This window comes from Balaenoptera physalus, assembly GCF_965194825.1.
Source record: "Balaenoptera physalus genome assembly, chromosome: 15".
Taxonomy (NCBI): Eukaryota; Metazoa; Chordata; class Mammalia; order Artiodactyla; family Balaenopteridae; genus Balaenoptera; species Balaenoptera physalus.
This window is the reverse complement of record NC_138894.1, coordinates 49,408,123-49,427,969: the sequence shown is the minus strand read 5'-3', so window position 1 is coordinate 49,427,969 and position 19,847 is coordinate 49,408,123. Positions and strand designations below refer to the sequence as shown.

Sequence of the window (19,847 nt, the reverse complement as noted above, 5' to 3'; positions counted from 1 at the left end):
TGCAAACTTTCTAAAACTCAGATTTGACAAATGTTACTTACATCTAAAGCACGTGCATGTTTCTGGCCTAGGAGAAGTTCAAATTCTTCATTTAACTCTCTCCGTATCAGGATACACGATGTCAGCAAACTTCATAGGTGGGGGAAAAAAAAGTAGAGATGTATTTAGCTACAAATTATTGCCCTTTATCCTGAAAATTCCAGAAAAGGCTTCTTCTGTCTACTCGAAAAATTTTCTGGTGTCTCTGAAAATGGACAAACAGGCCTAAGGAAGACTGACAAAGGAACAACCTGACTTAAGATTTGTGTCGAAGGCTTTGGTGCAATCCTCTCAGCATTTCTAAATCACACTGCACATCTAGGTTTCTTTCCAAATAGTATATTGATTACTTGCAGCCAAATTGTGGTCTTTCAAACAGCATGTTCCTTTATCATCACAGAACCAGCAGTTTCAGATTCCATAACTGAGAGCTACATAGTTTATAGGAATTGATATTCAGAGTAAGACTTTTTAGTTTGAAGCTGAATAATGATAGATGTGTGGAGCCTGGTTGCTTGCTGGGAAAAAATAGTACATTTCAAGTTTCCATAGTCTTGCCAGGGGAAACAGCACCTTGTGTATTCTTTCAGGAGAGAAAAATATTTCCATCTACCACACCAGTTTAGAAGACCTAATTCTAGAAATGTCATGGTGATAGTTTCTTCTTTTCTGGGGATGGCAACTCAAGACTAAACAAACAATTGTAAATTCACCTCCTCATTCCAGCAAAATCATTTGTTCCATGTTATATACAGCACTGTTATTCTGTCATTAATGGTCAATTTTTGAATTAGGAAAAAGTGTACAGAGAGAATGTATCACCTAATTTTCCATGATAGGTCATGATATACTTGCTGTATCCTTCTAAATAAAATGAAAGCAAATGCAGATTTCTTGGCCATATTTACTACTTTTTTAAGTAGAGGTCAACTGACATTCATTAATTTTATTTCATCTATATTATTTGGAAAATATCATTAATGATATATCTGCTTTTTTCCTTGCTTAAAAAATACATATTTCAAGCTTTTATTCAAATATAAATCCTGAAGTTAGTCTTAAATTTGCATATCTGGAGATATATTTAAAAAATAATAAACTCTCTAATTAATTGATTATGGTACAAACATCTCTCATCCTGCCCTCCTTTTTTTTTAAGAGAACTTCTCAAATTTAGTGATTTTTAATCAAAATAGACTTTCTGATTCACATCTCATTAAATAGGAGTTTGAAAGAAAGGACAGAAGTATTTTATGCAAAGTTCTGGAATGTGTAAAACTTGAGAGACTGCTCCCATAGCAGCTCCCTGAGCAAAATGTAATCAGTCAGTTTAGTAAGACATAAATTGCTTACCTATGGTACCAGAACTCTAAAGGAAAAGTCCTGTTCTCTCAGATAGGAATGTGTGTAGAGAATGTCTACTACTTATGACACAGGAAATAGCTCAGTTTACTGGTTCTACATGCATGTGCTATTTTAAAAAGCATGATTTCCAACATTTATTATAATATCATGTGATTAAAATTTGGGGTAGCTTCTCTATGATGCCTTTTGAGACTACATCAATCTAACCTTTCTCCCTTTCTTCTCTCAAGTTCTATAATGGGGTATCATGCAGTTTGGCATTTCAAATTTCTTTCTAACTATTGATACATATCGATTTATACTTTACAAAGAGTGCGTATTCTTTGTGGACACAACAGACCCACAAAATTATTCTCTCTCTCTAAATATATATATATTTAGTATATATACACACACGCATACATATAACTATTATATATGTATATATATTTATATATATATTTATGGATATATATATAGTTTCTTAAAAAGTGACAAACATAGAATAGGAACTCCAAAACCATTTTTTTCAAAATAAATTTTTAGGAAATTTTATTGACTACAAACAAGACCTCCTGAAATCACAGTGATTCTGTGATGATATTAATATAAAGAAATCATGAAAAGTAATTTGCAAGCTACAGTCCTTTAACCACAATTATTTTTTCACTTCTCAGCCTACACAGGGTCACACACACACGTACATTAAGAGAGAAGAGGGGATCACCTTGCTTTCCTATCAAATCCTGAAAAGAGTAATTTTACAAATTTAAAAATTATAATTATTTGAGTATAATTATAAATTTTTGATGATGGCTCTGATGAAGTCTATAAAACTATCTAGGTGATAATCTTGAAACCAAGTTAACTAAAACACATACATTAAGAAGCCGAGAGAACTAACTTTTGAAATTAATAAAATCCCTTGCTAAAGTGTGCAAACTCCAGTATATGATTTCAAGTGATGATTATCTCTAGAATAGCATCCTTAATTTTGTGGGAGTACATAAAATGAATTTAACATTTTATTTTGATAACCTTGACATACTTGTTTTATTATTTTAAAGTAAGAGAACATGGTATTAGTGAAGGTAGGTTTTCGTTTTTGTAATTTAAGAATTGTGTAAAGTGTCTCAAAGAATCTTAAGAGCCTAAAGATATATGAAAATAAAGGTATTCTTACCTAAATTAAGTGGCCAATTAGTTAATAGTGCATCTTTACCATTCAAATTCAGTAAATAAAACGTGTCTGATTTGCTTCTCATAGAAGAGAAGAGATGGCCACTTAAGCATAATAAATTACACAGTAATTTTTTGTACGTGTGAATTTAAAATTGCAACTATTTTTGAAGAGCACTATGTAAAGATTAGGGAATCCTATTTTAAGAACTGAGTGGAAAGTACTGTGTACCAAGGCAAAAGAAAATCAATCTGCATGAAATTCATTTGGCTAAAAAAAGAACGAGTGGGTAAAACTGAAATATGGAGAGTCAAACAGTTTTCAACTCCAACATATACTTTATTTGCCACCCTGCCTTCCATACTCACATAACCACTGTCACTTATATTTTACTATTACCTGAATGCATGTTAAAATTCACTTCTGAAACAAGGACAATTTTGCAATATGTTGATGTTTCCCGAAATAAACATGAGTAGTGGCTCTTTTACCCAGCAGTCTCCTTCATCACTCTAGAGAAGGAATGTCGACAGACTTCGTATCTGCAATGTAATTAGCTTGTGGAGGCAGGATCATAATGAAAGCAAAATTTACATTATTACAGGCATGTGACTACTCATTCTAACTGGAATAAAAAGTGAATTCCACTATGTACATTCAAAGATTTATTCAATCCAGTTTCTAATATTTTCCCTCCAGAAAAGCCAGAGTGTGATTAGCAAGCTGGAACACTAAAAACTGTTCCTGAATGGAGAGTTCCCATCCTGTCTCAATGGGATCAAAGAAAAGAGAAAGGCTCCAAATCAAACACAGGGAGTGTTCTTTGGCTACCATAAACTGTGCAACTGGTTTCTAGGCCATGTTGTAATTAAACTGTAGTCGGGAGAAGTTATACACTGTTCTTAGAAATAATACTAATAATAATCCTGTCAATCAAAAGTCCTGAATTGAAAGCTCTTTGTTGGGTCCTACCATCAAGGATGAGCTGCAGGTGAAAAATTATTACTGATAGCCAAATGCAGAGACTACATCTTCAGATGCTATGGCCTAAGGTCATGAAGGTGAAGAAGCAAAATAAATGCAGCTCTCATCTAGCAATAATGGATTTGCAAGAATTTGAAACAAAACTTTCCTTCCAGCTACTGCTTTCATGTCAGAGAAATAAAATACATGTGCAAAATTTAAAGCTTTATGTATCTAACCCTTTCTGACCCCTTTTCAATTCAGTTATTAATAATAATAACTATGATAATAATGCTTATGCCCAAGACTGGAATGAGGGTTAATTAATTAATATTTATAAAGCTTTCTGAAAATGAAAAATACTATTTAAACACTAAATACATTCTTTTCTTTTCTCCTTTCACCCTTTACTTTCATTTCCTTCTTTTGTCATAGATCAATTCGTTTTTCCTCCTCTCTGGCTAATTTTTTCACTGGTTATACTTTCTACTCTTTTTTCTGTTCTTGCCCTTGACTCCACATTGATCCCTATCACTCTCTTGCTTTTCTCTCCTCCTATGCTTTAAGGCACCTCGTTCTCATTTTAATTTCTTCTCTCTAGTCTTCCTTTATCCACTTCTCACTCTCTTTCCTCTTTTGCATATATATTTATCTTCTTCATTTTCTTTATGACTTTAAACATCAGTAAAATATTAAAACTGATATAGCTTTTAATTAAATTTCATCCCCATGTTATGGGCTATTGAGACCAAAAAGAAGATAAATCCAATTGGTTGTCCCCAATCCTTTCCTACTAGGTATTTCCTACTAGATGGCAAACTCCATGAAATCATAGACTGTGACCACCTGGAATAGCTTCTCCCTTGCATTCTGCAAAATATCAATAAAGGATTGTTTTTAATGAATCCTTCCACCCTATAACATCCTGACAACCTATGAGCTTTCAAAGTCTTAATGATACTATGAGTTTTCAAAAGCCTTATCATAGGGCATAAGTATTGTATCAGGTTTCAGCTGATCTCACATGTATATTTCGCATTGTATGTGCAACTTCTAAAGGCTTATTGCCAACAATAAAAAGACTGGAATTTATCAATTTATCATCCCCTTTCTAAAAGAAACAGTGTAGAAATAATACAGCTGTCTCCTTAGGCCTACACAAAGAATTTCGTTGTAGTTATAAGGATCAAGCAATTTAAAATTCTATATTTTAATTATATATTTCAAGAGATTCTATTGTTTAAAAGATCTACTCATTTTAGAAATAGGATGCCAAATTGTAGACCTATTCAGTTTATAAGCTCAGGACTCAACTAGTTATTCTTCCTAGTTATTCTCACTAATCAGAGTCCCCAAGTCTAATTATATAGATTGCTACCTGAACAATCTAACTAAATCATTTAACCAGTGCTGTATTCTTGCTCAAATGCTTTTGGGGCAATGAATTGCTTATAAAGTTCAAAGTTTACCAGTTAAGACCCACAAAATCATTCCTCAGCTTTTATTTCCAAGTTGAATCAAATATTCAGTACATATGTACTATGTGCTATGTTAGGTTCAGTTGGGCTACATTTTCCCATGCGTCTGCCTCATGGAGAACATAGGAAGCACAAGTTATTGTATCTAAAGCTATAACATCCAGCAGAACTCTTGTTGCCTACCAACCAGTAGTTAACTGGTCTCACAAGTTCTGTACTTTCCAGTCTCTGTGCAGTTTCATTCATGCAATGTGACCCTGCCACTCCTCTCTCTCATTTTTTTAAAAGCTTTACCAGAAAATTTGAAGTGATTATCCCTCATCCTGGTAATTAGTGCCCTGTACACTTATTTTGATGATTAATCAGGCACAGTCTCATTATATTTACTCAACAGACATGCATTAAATTCTTACCATGTTCAGGAAATTGTGCTAAGTTTTGTAAGAAGCTGTGGAAATATATGAAATAGTTGCAACCCTTAAAGGTATTTATCTTCTCAGGGACATAAGTAAGAAGGTGATAAGTAACAATGAAAGCCATCAACTAAATATTATAGGTGTACAGATGAAGAAGGAAACATTTTCAGCAGGTCGTGAGTAGGAAATGTTCGAACTGGTTGTGCTAAGGGAGTCAAGGTAATCCACCGAGGAATAGAGTAGTAGGCTGCACTGCCCAAAAGGATAGGGTTGAGGCTGGAAACATCATTTAGAGATCCAAAAGTTTACATTTCATTAAAATGTAAAGCAAGAGGAGTAATCAATCAATTAATGGTTAAAGAAGGTGGAAGACTGTTTTAAACAGATGTATTTGCTACCTATTGCTGTGTAACAAATTATCCCAGAATTTAATGGCTTAAAGCAACAAACTTTCATTTATTATCTCACGTGGATTAGGAATTTGGGTGCAGTTTAGTTCAATGTCTCTCACTCGAGGTATCTCATTAGATTGTAATCAAGCTGTTGGTTGGAGCTGTAGTCTCATCTGAAAGCTTTCACTTTCAAGATTATTCAAATGGATATTAGTTAGCCTTGGCCTTTCCATAAGGATACCTATGACAAGGCATCTGGCTTCCTCAGGGTGAGAGATCTGAGAAGGACAGAGAGACAAAGAGAGCAAGTTGACCCAAAGCAGAAAGTCATTATTTCTGAGAGATCTGAGAAAGACAGAGAGACAAAGAGAGCAAGTTGACCCAAAGCAGAAAGTCATTATTTGTAACAATCTCAGAGTTGACATCATATCAGTTCTGCCACATTCTATTCATTATAATCAATTCACTAAATCCAGCCCACACTCAAGGTGAGGGGATTACACAAGGGTGTGAATACCAGGAGGTATTCATGTTAGTGACTACCTTCCACAGCAAAATGATAATACAGGGAAAGGGCATGGAGCAAAATGCTTCATGGGCATTTAGAAAAGAGCAAGCAGTTCAAGGAGGCTAGAGACATATCAAAGTAATATGGAGAGCTCTGATACCGTTGGAGAGGCTGATTTTATGGAGCTACTGAAGAACTCTTGAAAATATTTACAAGAACACAATGATCCATGATTTTTTTTTTAGAAAAATTCAACTCATTATATTAAGAAGTATAAATTTGAGGGAGGAACCTGTGAATAAAGGAATACCAGTTAAGATACTTACATAACAGCTCAAACTAGATCCATTCAACACAAGAGGAAAGAAAAATTTCCAGAAAGATTTGGTTAATTTTCTCAAAATAACAAAGTATTTGAGATGGAACTGAAGAGATATGCCTTGACATAAAAAGTGAAAGATTTTTTCAAAAGAAGTATCAGTGGGGAAATAATGTTGAACCCAACCCTAGTAAACAAATGCAGAGGAGAAGACTGGAGGAACCCAGGATAAACTTTGTTTTCAGGAAGTTTGGTGGTGCTGAAAATCAGGAAAGTATGATAGTAACCAGGAGAAACTGTGGTTGAAATAAGTGAAGACTTGAGCACATTTTTTTGGCTGAAAGGAAGCAGTTAGTGGAAAGGGGAAGAATTTAAAGACTTGTGAGAGAAGAAAGACTTTATGGTGCTAAGTCTCAGAACAGACAGAAAGGAATGAGGTTTTTAAAAAAAAATGCACAGATGGTGGCATTAATCGTGGAAAGGCATAGGAACAACTCTTCCTTCGAAAGACAGGAGAAAAATGTATGTGATATGTGGGAAAGCATTTTTAATATACACAGTCCCATAACAAAGTCTCTGCTATCAAACTGATCAAAATTATTATAAGGACCATGCTATATTCTGACCTGTGGGTCACAAATAGAGATAATTCAAGGGTACAGTTAGTTATATGCAGCAAGGTAATAGAAACTGAATCCACAATAGTCTCTTTTGTCTAATATTTTTGTTTCATTTCATATACCTTTGCCTGATGGGACCCCATGGAAAACCTATACTCATAAAATAAAGTAGTCATAGAGTTTTATGTTAATATTGGGTCAAGTGACTTAAAAGGAATGTTCTTTTTTCCCTAGATCATCAAGAATTCTATTTAATGAATGTCTGAGCTCCTACAATACGAAATGCATGAAGTTCGAAAATGTAGGAGAGACAAATACAAGAACAAAGAGTTCTTGCCTTTGAAGACTCACAATAGAGGAAGGAGGGTGACAAGTACAATGATTCCTCTGAGACAGAGTAGATGGCATAGGATTGTTAGTAACGCATCTATGGGAATTCAGAGAAGGACGTAAAGGTAGCCTCCATTTATGGTCATCAGGAAGTCTTCATGACAGAGGTTACAATTTACACAGGACTGACAGTTGTATAAGAAATTTAAGAGGAACAATGAAGAGAAAGAACACTCTAGTGGGAGGTAACAACATGGATAAAACATGGAGGTGGGAGATTATAGAAAATGTTCAGAGAAAATCAATTATCTCAATTAGCCTCAAGGGCAGGGGCAGGAGGGGAAGAGTTGGAGATAAGCCTGGAACATCTGGAGCTGTAATAAACTGTGTTTTAATCAGTGAGTCAACAGATGCAGATGTATGTTTTAAGAACCTCAATCTAGCGATAATATGCTTTGGAGTCAGCAGAAAAAGATACAAAGAATTCAGTTAGGAGCATTTGAAACTCCAGATAAGTTACGGGAACATATATGGAAACAATGTCTGAATGGAAAACACAGGTGGGACATGTGAGGCATTAGAAGGTAAAATCAAAAGGATAAAGCAAATGACTGCATGTGAGGGTAATAAAGGAAAGACAAGAATGACTCCAAACGTTTTCAGCTTTGTTGCATATGCTGCCAAGAATTCTGAGTTTGGAAAATGGACAGTCTCCAAGAACAGCAATTTAAGGGTAGTACAGAGCAGTTTGGAAGTCAATGCATACTTCAGAAAATTCATTCTTTGAACCTAAGAGTTAGATAATGGTCTAAGTGGGAGGGAAAAGCTATAGGGTTTTTAAAAATCTGCAAAGGAAAAAATCTTTATCATATTTGCAATATGAGCTCTATCAAAAGATCATGAGAAGTGGTGGTGGGGAATATCACTCTAGCAGTATTCTACTACATAGACCACAACTAGCAGAATGTTAGTGCTCAGAAATAAAACTACTACTTAGTAGATACCAATGGCAAAGTGCAGTCAGCTTCTGTGAAGAGAAAAACAACATTTTGCCAGAACATTCTGCATCATTCATTCTTCTATCAACTATTAACTCTTCAGGATCAAGCACCTTTATGAGAAATGCTAAAATATCTTTAGCTTGTTCCTAATCAGAGAGACCTCAGAACAGCATCAAACCATAAAGAAACTTGAAATTATAACAAGTGCAGGTCAGCCAGTCAGGGTAAGGTATATTACTTATCTCCACGGTACGGGATGTAGCAAATAGATGCTCTGTCCTATCATTCTGCACTCTGAAGTACAAAGACTCATCTCAAATGAGAACCTAAGTTCTTTCTTTTTTATTCTACTTTCTTCTTTTCATTAAATCAGCAAATCCACTACACAGGCTCTTACTGATATTAGAGACATATGTCTCTTAAGCCAATGGTATATGAATTATAGCAGTAAATGGCTTTGAAAGTGCCTCGAAGGCAAAGTATGGAAATTCCCACCTCACTCTCCCGAGAGAACAGGATGAGCAGTCACTATGTTTGTGAATTCAGAGAATGTGACCCCACTGTTCAGAGACAGCATGTGTTTGTCTCTTTCTCTCTTTGAAGTATTTTTAAAATGTGAAACCTCAGACATATTCAAGGACAGTTTGCCGGGTTGGTCAAGAACACTACTATATCTACCTATGCACTAAGTTATAAATCTTCTATACTTTGGCTATGCATACATGACGCATGACCCTTATTTCTCCCTTGTGGTTGCTTGCTCAGAGACAATAGAGGTCTATGAAAGAACAGTGCTTCCCTCACAGGTAACATTTCACACATAACTCTTTGCATCTACCAACACATCAAGGTAACTGAGATGTAGTCTGGAAGAGAGCTTAACACTAACAGTCTAAATAGACTAATTTGGATTAAATAAGCAAGAAAATTCCCTTATGTATTTGTTAGTATAATAATGCTATCTACATGTTTCTAGTCTTTGTTATGTCTTCTAAGAGCAAATGAACAATTCTCTAAATTCTTCAGGCATTTGGTTCAATTTGTCTGTCAGACATTAATTAATTAGTTCTATAGCAATCTCTCCCAGCTGTCCTGTAGAAAGCCAGCAAAAGTGAAAAATCAGCCAGGATGACAAAAACAAACAAACAAACAACAACAACAAAATACTTGCCTCCACTCTGAGCAAAAAAATCTGTCATTAAAAGAAGGTTCAACATTCAGATCCAAAGCTCATTTCTCTTTCTCATGGGAAAGCAGGCAACTATTATGTACATTAGCCACATTACCAGTAGAACTGAAGGAAATGCTTATTTGGCACTCTTTTTCCACTAATACTTTAAAACAAATAGGTATAGATCCTTTAGGTTTGCCTGAATATACCAAAGAAAATGACACTTTTAATATGCAAAGTAATTCATGAAAAAGGGACTTCCAAACTACGGGTGTCATTCACATTTTCTAAAAATATAATCAGAAAGAGATAAGAAAAACTAACACAGTGGTATTACTCCTAATACTTCCCCATTTCACTGAATTATAATGTCTACTCAAAAAGAAGCTCTCATTTCTCATGTTTCCTATATTTTTAGTGTTTCTTTTTCTCAGGGGTTTGGTGCATGTTGATCTAATCAAGGTCCTCAGTTGCACGTAACAGAAGTCAGCATTGGCTGGAAGGATACATGAAGGCTCATGGAATTGATAGGCCAACTGAAGAATTATCTGGGAAAGTACACAGAAACCATAGGACGTAGGTGGCAGGCATCAGAGAACACCACCATGTCACATCACAGGGGTAGTGTGAACTTGACTTCGCTCTACTCCAGCACCACAGGCAGTCCCCAAGCCCGGCATCTTTACATCATCACCCAGATTCAAAATCCCAAGCTGGAGCATCCACTTGATGGTACCTCAGACATGTATCCACACTTTCAATCACTGAGAATGGGGAGACACTGGATCTTAGAGTGTCTGTAGTGAGAAGTGTGATTTTGCCTGCCAAGACTCACAGAAAGGAGTAATTCAACCCATGGAGACTGGAGCTTCACATGTTGGGCAAACAAAAAACATGGCAGGGCTTCCCTGGTGGTGCAGTGGTTGAGAATCTGCCTGCCAATGCAGGAGACATGGGTTCGAGCCCTGGTCTGGGAAGATCCCACATGCCGCGGAGCAACTAGGCCCATGAGCCACAACTACTGAGCCTGCGCGTCTGGAGCCTGTGCTCCGCAACAAGAGAGGCCGCGATAGTGAGAGGCCCGCGCACAGCGATGAAGAGTGGCCCCCGCTTGCCACAACTAGAGAAAGCCCTCGCACAGAAATGAAGACCCAACGCAACCAAAAATAAATAATAAATAAATAAATAAGTATATATATTAAAAAAATACAATTTAAAAATAGAAAAACTCAGCTCGACGGCCATACATACAAAAAAAACAAAAAACAAAAAAAAACATGGCACTATCCATTATGCATGCTACAAGGAGAATTACTCTCTCTACACATTACCTAATTATAACTCTATGTAGTAAGTATATTGATTTTTTAAAATTTGGAGAATGGGATAGAGGGGAATGGATTGAATATTCTTTTTAGAAACTTCATTATCGAATAATGTAAAGATTGATCAATATTTTTCTACCCTTTAAAGCCTGGAAGGAGAAAGTATTTCCCTCCATCTTTTTTTAACCCTCTCTCTTTAAAAAGCAACAGTATATTTATTAATAAACGCCATTTTAACACTAAAACTAATGCAACATAAAGCTACTGCTATGAAGTTACTTTTATGCAAAGCACTGTTCAAAGTGTTTTACATGTATTCATTCATTTATCTGTATTGACTCATTTTATTTAGTGGAGTTTCTAAAGGTTTTTCTGAAGTAAATTTTGAGAAAATAAGTTCAGGTAAAGTTACTAGTAACTATAGGCCTCCTCAAAGGCTGGCAGAACTATCAAAATATCCCATGTTAAAATTGGTTCTTAAAAATCCATATAATTTTCCAGAAAACTGAAGAAGGGGTGATTCTTATTTCATAATGCACGTTTGTTACCCTAACCCAAACATGATTATAGTGCAACCAAGATAACATAATAAAAGTATAAATGCAATTTTTCTAGACAAAGCTTTCTTAGTAAAATAACAAATGGTAACTGGAAAAAAAAAAATCCAAGCTGGAGAGGTTTAGGGTAAGTTGATTCAATAGGCTAAAATTATTAACAACTTTTAAAAGTCACCACCATTATATCAAATAACTATGGACCTTGAACTTTAGTTCACATAGTCTACCATAGAGATAATCCAAATCACATATAGTCCAAAAGCATAGGCCACTGGTTGCCTACACAATAGCACGATCTGGTTCTCATTCACCAAGAGAACTCCAAAATATACTCAGCTAGAAGAAAACATTTCCCAGCCTCATAATGAATTACAGGCAGTAATCATGGGGTGGTGCTCTAGGAACATTGTTTATAAAGGGCTAACTCTCTTTGACCTTCCCCTAGTCCTCCTTTTTTTGGCCCTTTTAGCCCTTCGCCCGTCTTTCTCCTACTCCCCGCCTGGAACACAGATGTAATGATTAGAACTCTAATAGTCAATTGTAGGCTATAAGGTGACACTGAGGATTGAAGTTATGAGCTAAAGATGGCAGAGCAGACAGACAGAAGGAGACTGGATCCCTGAAGACAGGATAGAGACACTATAACTATGTTGGACTGCAATCCCTGCTCTTTTTTTTTTATATAAATTCTATCTTTCCTGAGTCAATCTAATTTGAATTCTCTGTCATGAGGCTAAACACAATCCTAAACGGGTACAACTCTCCTCCTCCTTTGAGCTTGATATTATAGATGGATATATCACGTACAACATACATGGAGAGTTCTAGTGATTGTGACTTGATACTTGTCTAGCAGCTTACTACTGAAAATGTTTTCCACAGACATTATCTCCTTTTTTTAAGGCAATTAAAGATAAGTGAGGTTAAATCATTTCAAAATGATGAAACATACAATGGAAGCACTAGATATACCAGATTAAGATTATCCAACATCTTTTCTCATCTTTCTATTACTGTCTTTCCTCTAATTAAAGCTACACTGATATGGGTTAACTTTCTTTAGTATTTGTTCTTATATGTAGGGGAAAAAAACATTTCAACTTAGCCATTTAGTTATTTACTACAGTTGCAAAGTAGCTGTTGGAATTAGAAAAGATTCTTTAAACACCATAAGTTTAGAATCCAATTCAATGCCCTCTAATTTAATATAAAATATTCACTATTTTTTAAGACTCAGTTCACCCATATCTCCCACCCCCCCAGCCCTCACCTCTGCCAACCACCAATATGTTCTCTGTACCTATGAGCTTGGTAGAGTTTTGGGGGGTTTGGGGTTTTGTTTTGTTTTTTAGATTCTACATATAAGAGAGACCACACAGTGTTTGTCTTTCTCTGACTTATTTCACCTAGCATAATGACCTCAAGGTCCGTAGATGTTGTCACACATGGCAAGATTTTTTTTAAAGCTGAGTAACATTCTATTGTTTATACAGACACATACACACACACACACACACATACATGCCACATTTTCTTTACCCGTTCATCCATCAATGAACACTTAGTTTCCATACGTTGGCTACTGAAACTCTAATAACCTGAGAAGTGGTAATGTCAGGTGAAATTATCCCCATTTTACAGATGGTGAAACAATTTCAGATGTTATCTGATCTGCTTGGAATTATAGAGCAAGTAACTAGAATATCTTTGAGGTAGACTCAGGTCTTCACACTCAGATTCCATACCTTTCCACTATATCATACTGCTATACCTATGGGGGTTTTGTTTTTCTGGATAATATTACACTCCTTAAAACAGCCAGATATTCCACCTGTAACAAGTAAATGCATTTACTTATTTTTCATATTAACAACTTCAATCCACTGAGAAAACATTCCACTAACAAGTCTATGGCTATGGGCCAACGAGAAACACAACAGTTTGAAGGTGATTCACTGGATGTCCCCCAGCCTTTGCCAAATTCATCTTAGAAGACCTCAGGAACATCATTTTAGAAAACCTCAGTTGTCTGATTCAGGGTCCCAAAATAAGTGAGTCAAAGAGATACAACGTGGGTGGAAGGAATTATTAAATGAGAAGGAAAAAGGAAAGTCTTACAGGCCCATGACTTATTGGAGATGTAAAGGAAAAGAGTTTAATTAGCTAAATATTAAATTCAGTGATTTTAGTGTAAATCATTTATATAACTAACCACATAATCTAAGCTTACCATTTTTTGCTTTCATTTTTCTCTACGTAAAAAAAAAAAAAACTCTAACAAACACACTGAAGTATGAACTGTGCAGTTTTGCAAGTGTCAACTGATCACATGTTCATCCACCCATTGGTAGTAGGCAAAGGCTCACCACTGTCTGTATTATGTAAAAGAGAGGCAAAGAATGAGCCCTAGATTCAAACTAAAATGACAAAAAAAGAACTGGTGACTGGACTAGCTTAACCAAATATTTCTGCATAAGTAAAAGTAATTTTAGAAATTAAGAATCATATAAAGTAAAGAATAAAGTTACCCACCAAAGAATCAAATATAGTAAACCAATAAGAGGTTGGACTGTCAGGAAGACCTAGCATAGAGTCCTGACTTTGGTACCAACTGGCTCTCTGGCCTTGAACAAATCATACAATCTTGAAGAAAGCCTTGCTTTTTTTCACATATCAAATGAGAATAATGAGAGTGCCTCAAAAGTTATTGTGAGGCGTCAAGAAGATAATGTCATGGCTCGGTGGCTAGTAAATATAGTTAAGTGCTCAAAAAATGTATCATCATTTTTTATATATATCATAATTAAAAATTTTTTCCAGCGTCTCAAAACCTTCTCATACATCTCTTAGGTCAAAGAGGGTACAATTCGTTGAAATATATCTCTGAAGAGCACCGCCATTATCAACTTATTGTGTATATACAAATATAAGTGCATGTACAAGTTTGCCCAAAACATCTTGATCAAAAGCAATCTGGGGTTTGTTTGTTTGTTCTGTTTGGACCAAATGATAGGCCAAATGATAGGCCAAAATCGACTACATTCTTCTTTATCTGAAATGTACATATTATTGGAGGCAAGAGCAGGTAATACCAAGATGGGATTTCTTTACTGAAATCTATCTTGTTGAACTGTCATCTCTCGAAGTACAGAAAGGGTGATTTAGTACAATAAATAGCCTGAAAGATAAACAAGAATGAGGTCAAATTCTGAATTCTAAGAAGAGATACTTCACCTTCTATTTATCTTGATTTCAACAGGGCTGGAAAACATCAGATTTGAGTAAGGAAAATGCAGTAAGTACGCTCCCGTTCTTTGGCCCACCTCACTAGACAAACGTGAAAGTGTGTATGTACTGAGGACAGGGGCACATGAGGGTGAATAATGGCATATAAAATGCCTTTTGATCCACAGTTTGGATTTTCATTAAGGTTCTGGTGTTGCTTCTTGGAGTCATCCAGACTCCTCAGTTACCTGATTGATACATTATACATCCTGTCAAATTAAAATCTCCTAGTACACAAACTGTCCCCTGAATCCTGTGTGAAGTTCACCACTGAAAGTCCTCACTCCTTAACGCCTAGCTAAATGGTGCCTTTGCAATAAAGGCTGATGCAGCTGCTTCTCAGAAGTACCACAGCATGAAATGACTCCACTTTGCCTGTTACATTTTAACCACTGGCTCTGAAGCAGTGGTATTTAAATGAGAACTAAGTTGAAAATTAAAAACTCATTAATTCACAATACACCCTTGCTGAGTATGAGGCAGTTTGGACAAAACGGAAGTCTACCTATGAGGAAAAAGTTGACTATAGAAATTAATACTGCAAACAGAAGGCCAAAGGAAATATTTAAGAGAATAATTTATATTCAAGTCTTCAGAATAATAGATAGGCTAATTACAAATATTTTTTAATCTATTCATTAAAATCCTTTTAAGGATATCTTTAATTATATGACTATCCTAGGTTGATATCATCCCATATTCTCAAAAATATTAAAACTGACTGCCTTTTAAAATCTTATATAATGAAAACTGTTTTCCCCAGGTTAATCTGAATTTTTATAATTTTTTTAAAAGAAATAGGTAAAAAATAATCCTTTATAATAACTAATCAAACATTAAATTTCACATACTTGGAAATATTTATTGTATCCTTTGAAAAATATGCATATATATATATACACACACAACACATACATATATGCCTATACAGACTTAAATACACATATACACATGCATAGACACACATATATGCATACATGTGCTGCTTATTTCATCCGCTGGATGAATCGAAAAACACATCAGGGTCACAGAATCACTTGAAGAACTGAATGCAAATATCAAAGAATATTTTTCTGGCAAAAACAAGCAGACAAAAGCTTCATCTAGAATAAACATATATTGTAGCCAACGAAATTTTATAAAATTTTGGTAGGCATCTGTAAAATAAATGCCGGGAAGGTAAGTCCACCCATCTTTTCAGAAAAATACAGAGGAGAACCAAATATACGATTGAAAACAAAGTCCTGGAATCCAGAACTAGATCTGAGGAGGAGGAAAGGATCACAAATCCCAGAGACCCTTTTCCATAGGTTTTGATGTGTTTCTTTTGTGTACAGTATCGATGAGCATGCCATGTGCTCACTGAGAAACCAGCCCTCGGTAATTGTCAGGGATCTTCGCTCTGAGTGCAGACTCCACTGGAAATTAATTGCTGCGGTGCAATCTGAACCACATCATAAATGTCATGTAGAAGTTGCAGGGAGTGAAGAGGCAGTGACAGCTCAATCCGCACTGTTTCATTTAAAGGTGGGTAAAACACACTGCGACAGAAGTGCTCTTCATCAATAATTTAGTCCGCAGTGTAAAGCCAAGCCGTGCCAAAGATGCCAGGGGGGCCGCTGCCTCCCTGGTTTTAATGACACCAGCAGGGAGGGGTTGAGGGGCCAGCTCAAATCAACATTCACTGCACATCTGGGCATGTCGGCAGATGAAGATATCAAGGACTGAGCTGACAGGACAAAGGGTTGAAAAAAGAAGTGTAACCTAGAAAACCTTTACTTTGAATGCTTTGTATAAATTCAAGGGAGATGACAGTTCCTAAGGTCATCTTATATGATAAAACTTCAGTGATCTACATAGAGAATTTTAACCCTTTCCACCATGTAATCAAAGAAAATGAAAGTTTAGTTTCTAATGTTCACTTTAAGACTCTAAGACATCCCTATTTGTTCCCCCAAAAAGACTTCTTCGATGAACCAAATGTTAACACGAATTGCCTGATTTCATCTTTTGAACCCTAATTAAAGCTCCTCAGAAGCCCCACTACAACTGGGGGCCAGTCCAAGTTCCTCTTAACCTACGGGAGTTTAATATCTTGACTATTTCACAATGTTTGCCAGAAACTCAAATTTTAGTGTGGGAGCTTCTGCTGTAGTAATATAAAAGAAATAACGTAAAATGGCACGACCATCCCTTCCTTATTGTGCTTACTTCAAAAAAAAAAATAGAGGAGGATAGTATGTGTGTTTTCACGACCTGAAAAGTGCTATTTCTGGGATTCTAATGCGAAAGTGGATAGGGCTTGAAAAATGAGGATTATGTGAGTTACATGAGTGGAGATCTTGTCCTGATCCTTTGAGGATACCATGCATTCCCAGGTTATGGTATTTTCAGAACCCCAGAGGCCAAATTCAATTATCTCATCCTATGTTTTGTATATTTGGAGGGCATCGCAGCCTCACTAGGGGCTGACTGGATTCTCACACAAGGAGATTCAGGCCTCACTGAAGGAAATTTACTGAGTTTCCATTTGCCCCCTAATGGCTTTTCACTCTGAAAACTGAAGTTAGCAACATTATTAATGCCAATCAGGGTTAAGGGTTTAAATTATTTCACTACAGAAATGAAGAATAAAAGACAATCATGGGACTTCCCTGGTGGCACAGTGGTTAAGAATCCACCTGCGAATGCAGGGGACACGGGCTTTATCCTTGGTCCAGGAAGATCCCATATGCCGTGGAGCAACTACGCCCGTGCGCGACAACTACTCAGCCTGCGCTAAGGAGCCCGTGCGCACAAGAGAAGCTACTGCAATGAGAAGCCCGCACACCGCCTCGAAGAGTAGCTCTCGCTCGCTACAACTAGAGAAAGCCCGCACGCAGCAACGAAGACCCAACGCAGCCAAAAATAAATAAATAAATTTTTAAAAAGACAATCGTTATACATAATTTACAAAGAAAACACATGAGATGAGCATTAAATGAATTTAAAATGTAACATTCTGATAATATTTAACCCCTTTTAGGTGATTAGTATTCAGACAATTATTATCCAAAATTTAAAATGTGTGAGAAAACAGCAGCCACACTAGTTTCAAAGTATGAGTTCCTGGGGAGTATATTTTAAGCTAATAAATCCAAATGTCCAATAATTCCTAGGCATGACTAGTCCATCTTGAAGCCAGGGTAGGATGGAAAATATGTAATACAACCTAAAACACATTTTGAAAATGCCTTTTATGAATCAGTGCATCCATTGATAGCTAAAATCTGGGGGACATGACACATGAAACTTAAACCATTACTGCAGATCACTTCAGAGTTTATCCCTCTCTTCCAAATGTCTGTAACTAGGAAAGGTTATAGATCTCACCATTAATCTGTTGATTTCTTCTGTAAACTCAAAAAGAAGACTGCTAACAACCTGAAAGGTGGACAGGTAGGTAGGTGATCCTATAGGATGTCGATGCGACAGAATAAAACAACACAACACAACACAACTCAAGCCTGAGAGGGGTTTTCCTCATTGGAGGGAAATCCCATGTGGCCTGTGAAAGGTCTTACTAGAAAGAAAAGTGACTTTGATATCAAACCTACATGTAATGTATGTAACATAGAGTCTGTAAAGAAATTAGTTCAATAATTGTCAAAATTAAAACTCTGTGAGCATGTATCAAATTTCCCATTTTATGTGCTAATAAAATAGTTAATCAATAAAAGTCATATTTTTCAGCTAAAAAACTTATCCCACCACATTTGGCTTTCTTCATTGCATTACTATAGTTAAAATAGAAAGAACTGCTTGATTCCATTTTTTAAAAACAAAAACATTTTCATGTACCAAGAAAATACAAGAGGGAGGTGGCTACTGTATTAGAAAGTATTAAGTTGAACCCCAGAAATAGCTGATACTCAACTGTTTTTTACCTACAAAAATGCAGTTCCATATGGCTCAACCTAATAATTCTTTACTTTTTACTAGCTGATTTAAGAAAGAACTTTGATGGGTATTTAAATATTTGTTAAAATTATCCATTCAACAACACCTAAAAATTTTTTGAAGCTCTCCTATATATCAAACATTGTCTTTGGTCCTAGATTTTTAAAAAAAAAAAGCACCTAGTAACAAGAATGCTTGCTTTTTAGGGACAAATTGAGAGGAATAGGGACATGTGTGAGTTTAATGCTAAGAATTTTGGAGTTCTGTTAAACGACAATAAGAAATGGGCAAACTGCATCTTTGAAATCTCAGTTTACTGAAAATAAAATATAACAAATTTTTTACTTTTATATTTTTCATACCCATAGAAGCAATATCATAAAGCCAATTCACAGAAAACTGCCACAACTTGCTGGTGGCAAGAAAGACCTGGGGAGAAGATACTCATGTATAAGCCAAAAATGGAATGGCACGTGTCACAAATACCAAATTAGTGTCCACTTTACAAACAGAAGATGCTCATCTCTCTCTCCATATTCACATGTATAAGTCCCTTGAACTCCAGAAATGAATGTTATAATTATCACTGGAGTGTTGTAATCTTAAATAGGAATGGAAGATAATCATGCTGGAGTGTCAGATCCAAAGGATGGCCGCTTTTTAAAAGCCCATTAAACAATATTATTCAATTTAAATGGCAGCATTATCAGAAGGGCTTTGATAATGTAGCTGCCAATTGTGCTCTCTTGATTTGTAACTTTCTTTGAGGGTTTGGGGAACATGAGCTGTTTAAAGCACCTTTTAAGAAAGCTCCTAATTTCTTTCTGACTTTGAATATTCTCTTTTCACCGCAGAGCTGAAGGAAACCTGTAGCTCTGATTAGAATGAACTCAGATTATGCAGAAGGCCTGCCCTACAATTATACATATGCCGAGATTAAAACTCAGAGACGCCGGCAGTCCAAGGTACAAGGCCTAAGC

At 35.9% G+C, this 19,847-nt stretch overlaps 1 long non-coding RNA gene across 2 annotated transcripts in view; it reads right to left on the bottom strand.

The window, feature by feature from the left end:
- LOC309643550 overlaps positions 1–1,524 on the bottom strand; it is an 813,743-nt gene extending 812,219 nt beyond the window's left edge. For both annotated transcript variants that reach the window (XR_014253814.1, XR_014253815.1), the window contains exon 1: positions 42–1,524. This is a non-coding gene — a long non-coding RNA (uncharacterized lncRNA). The remainder of the gene's footprint in view (positions 1–41) is intronic.
- Between the last annotated feature and the right edge of the window lie 18,323 nt (positions 1,525–19,847).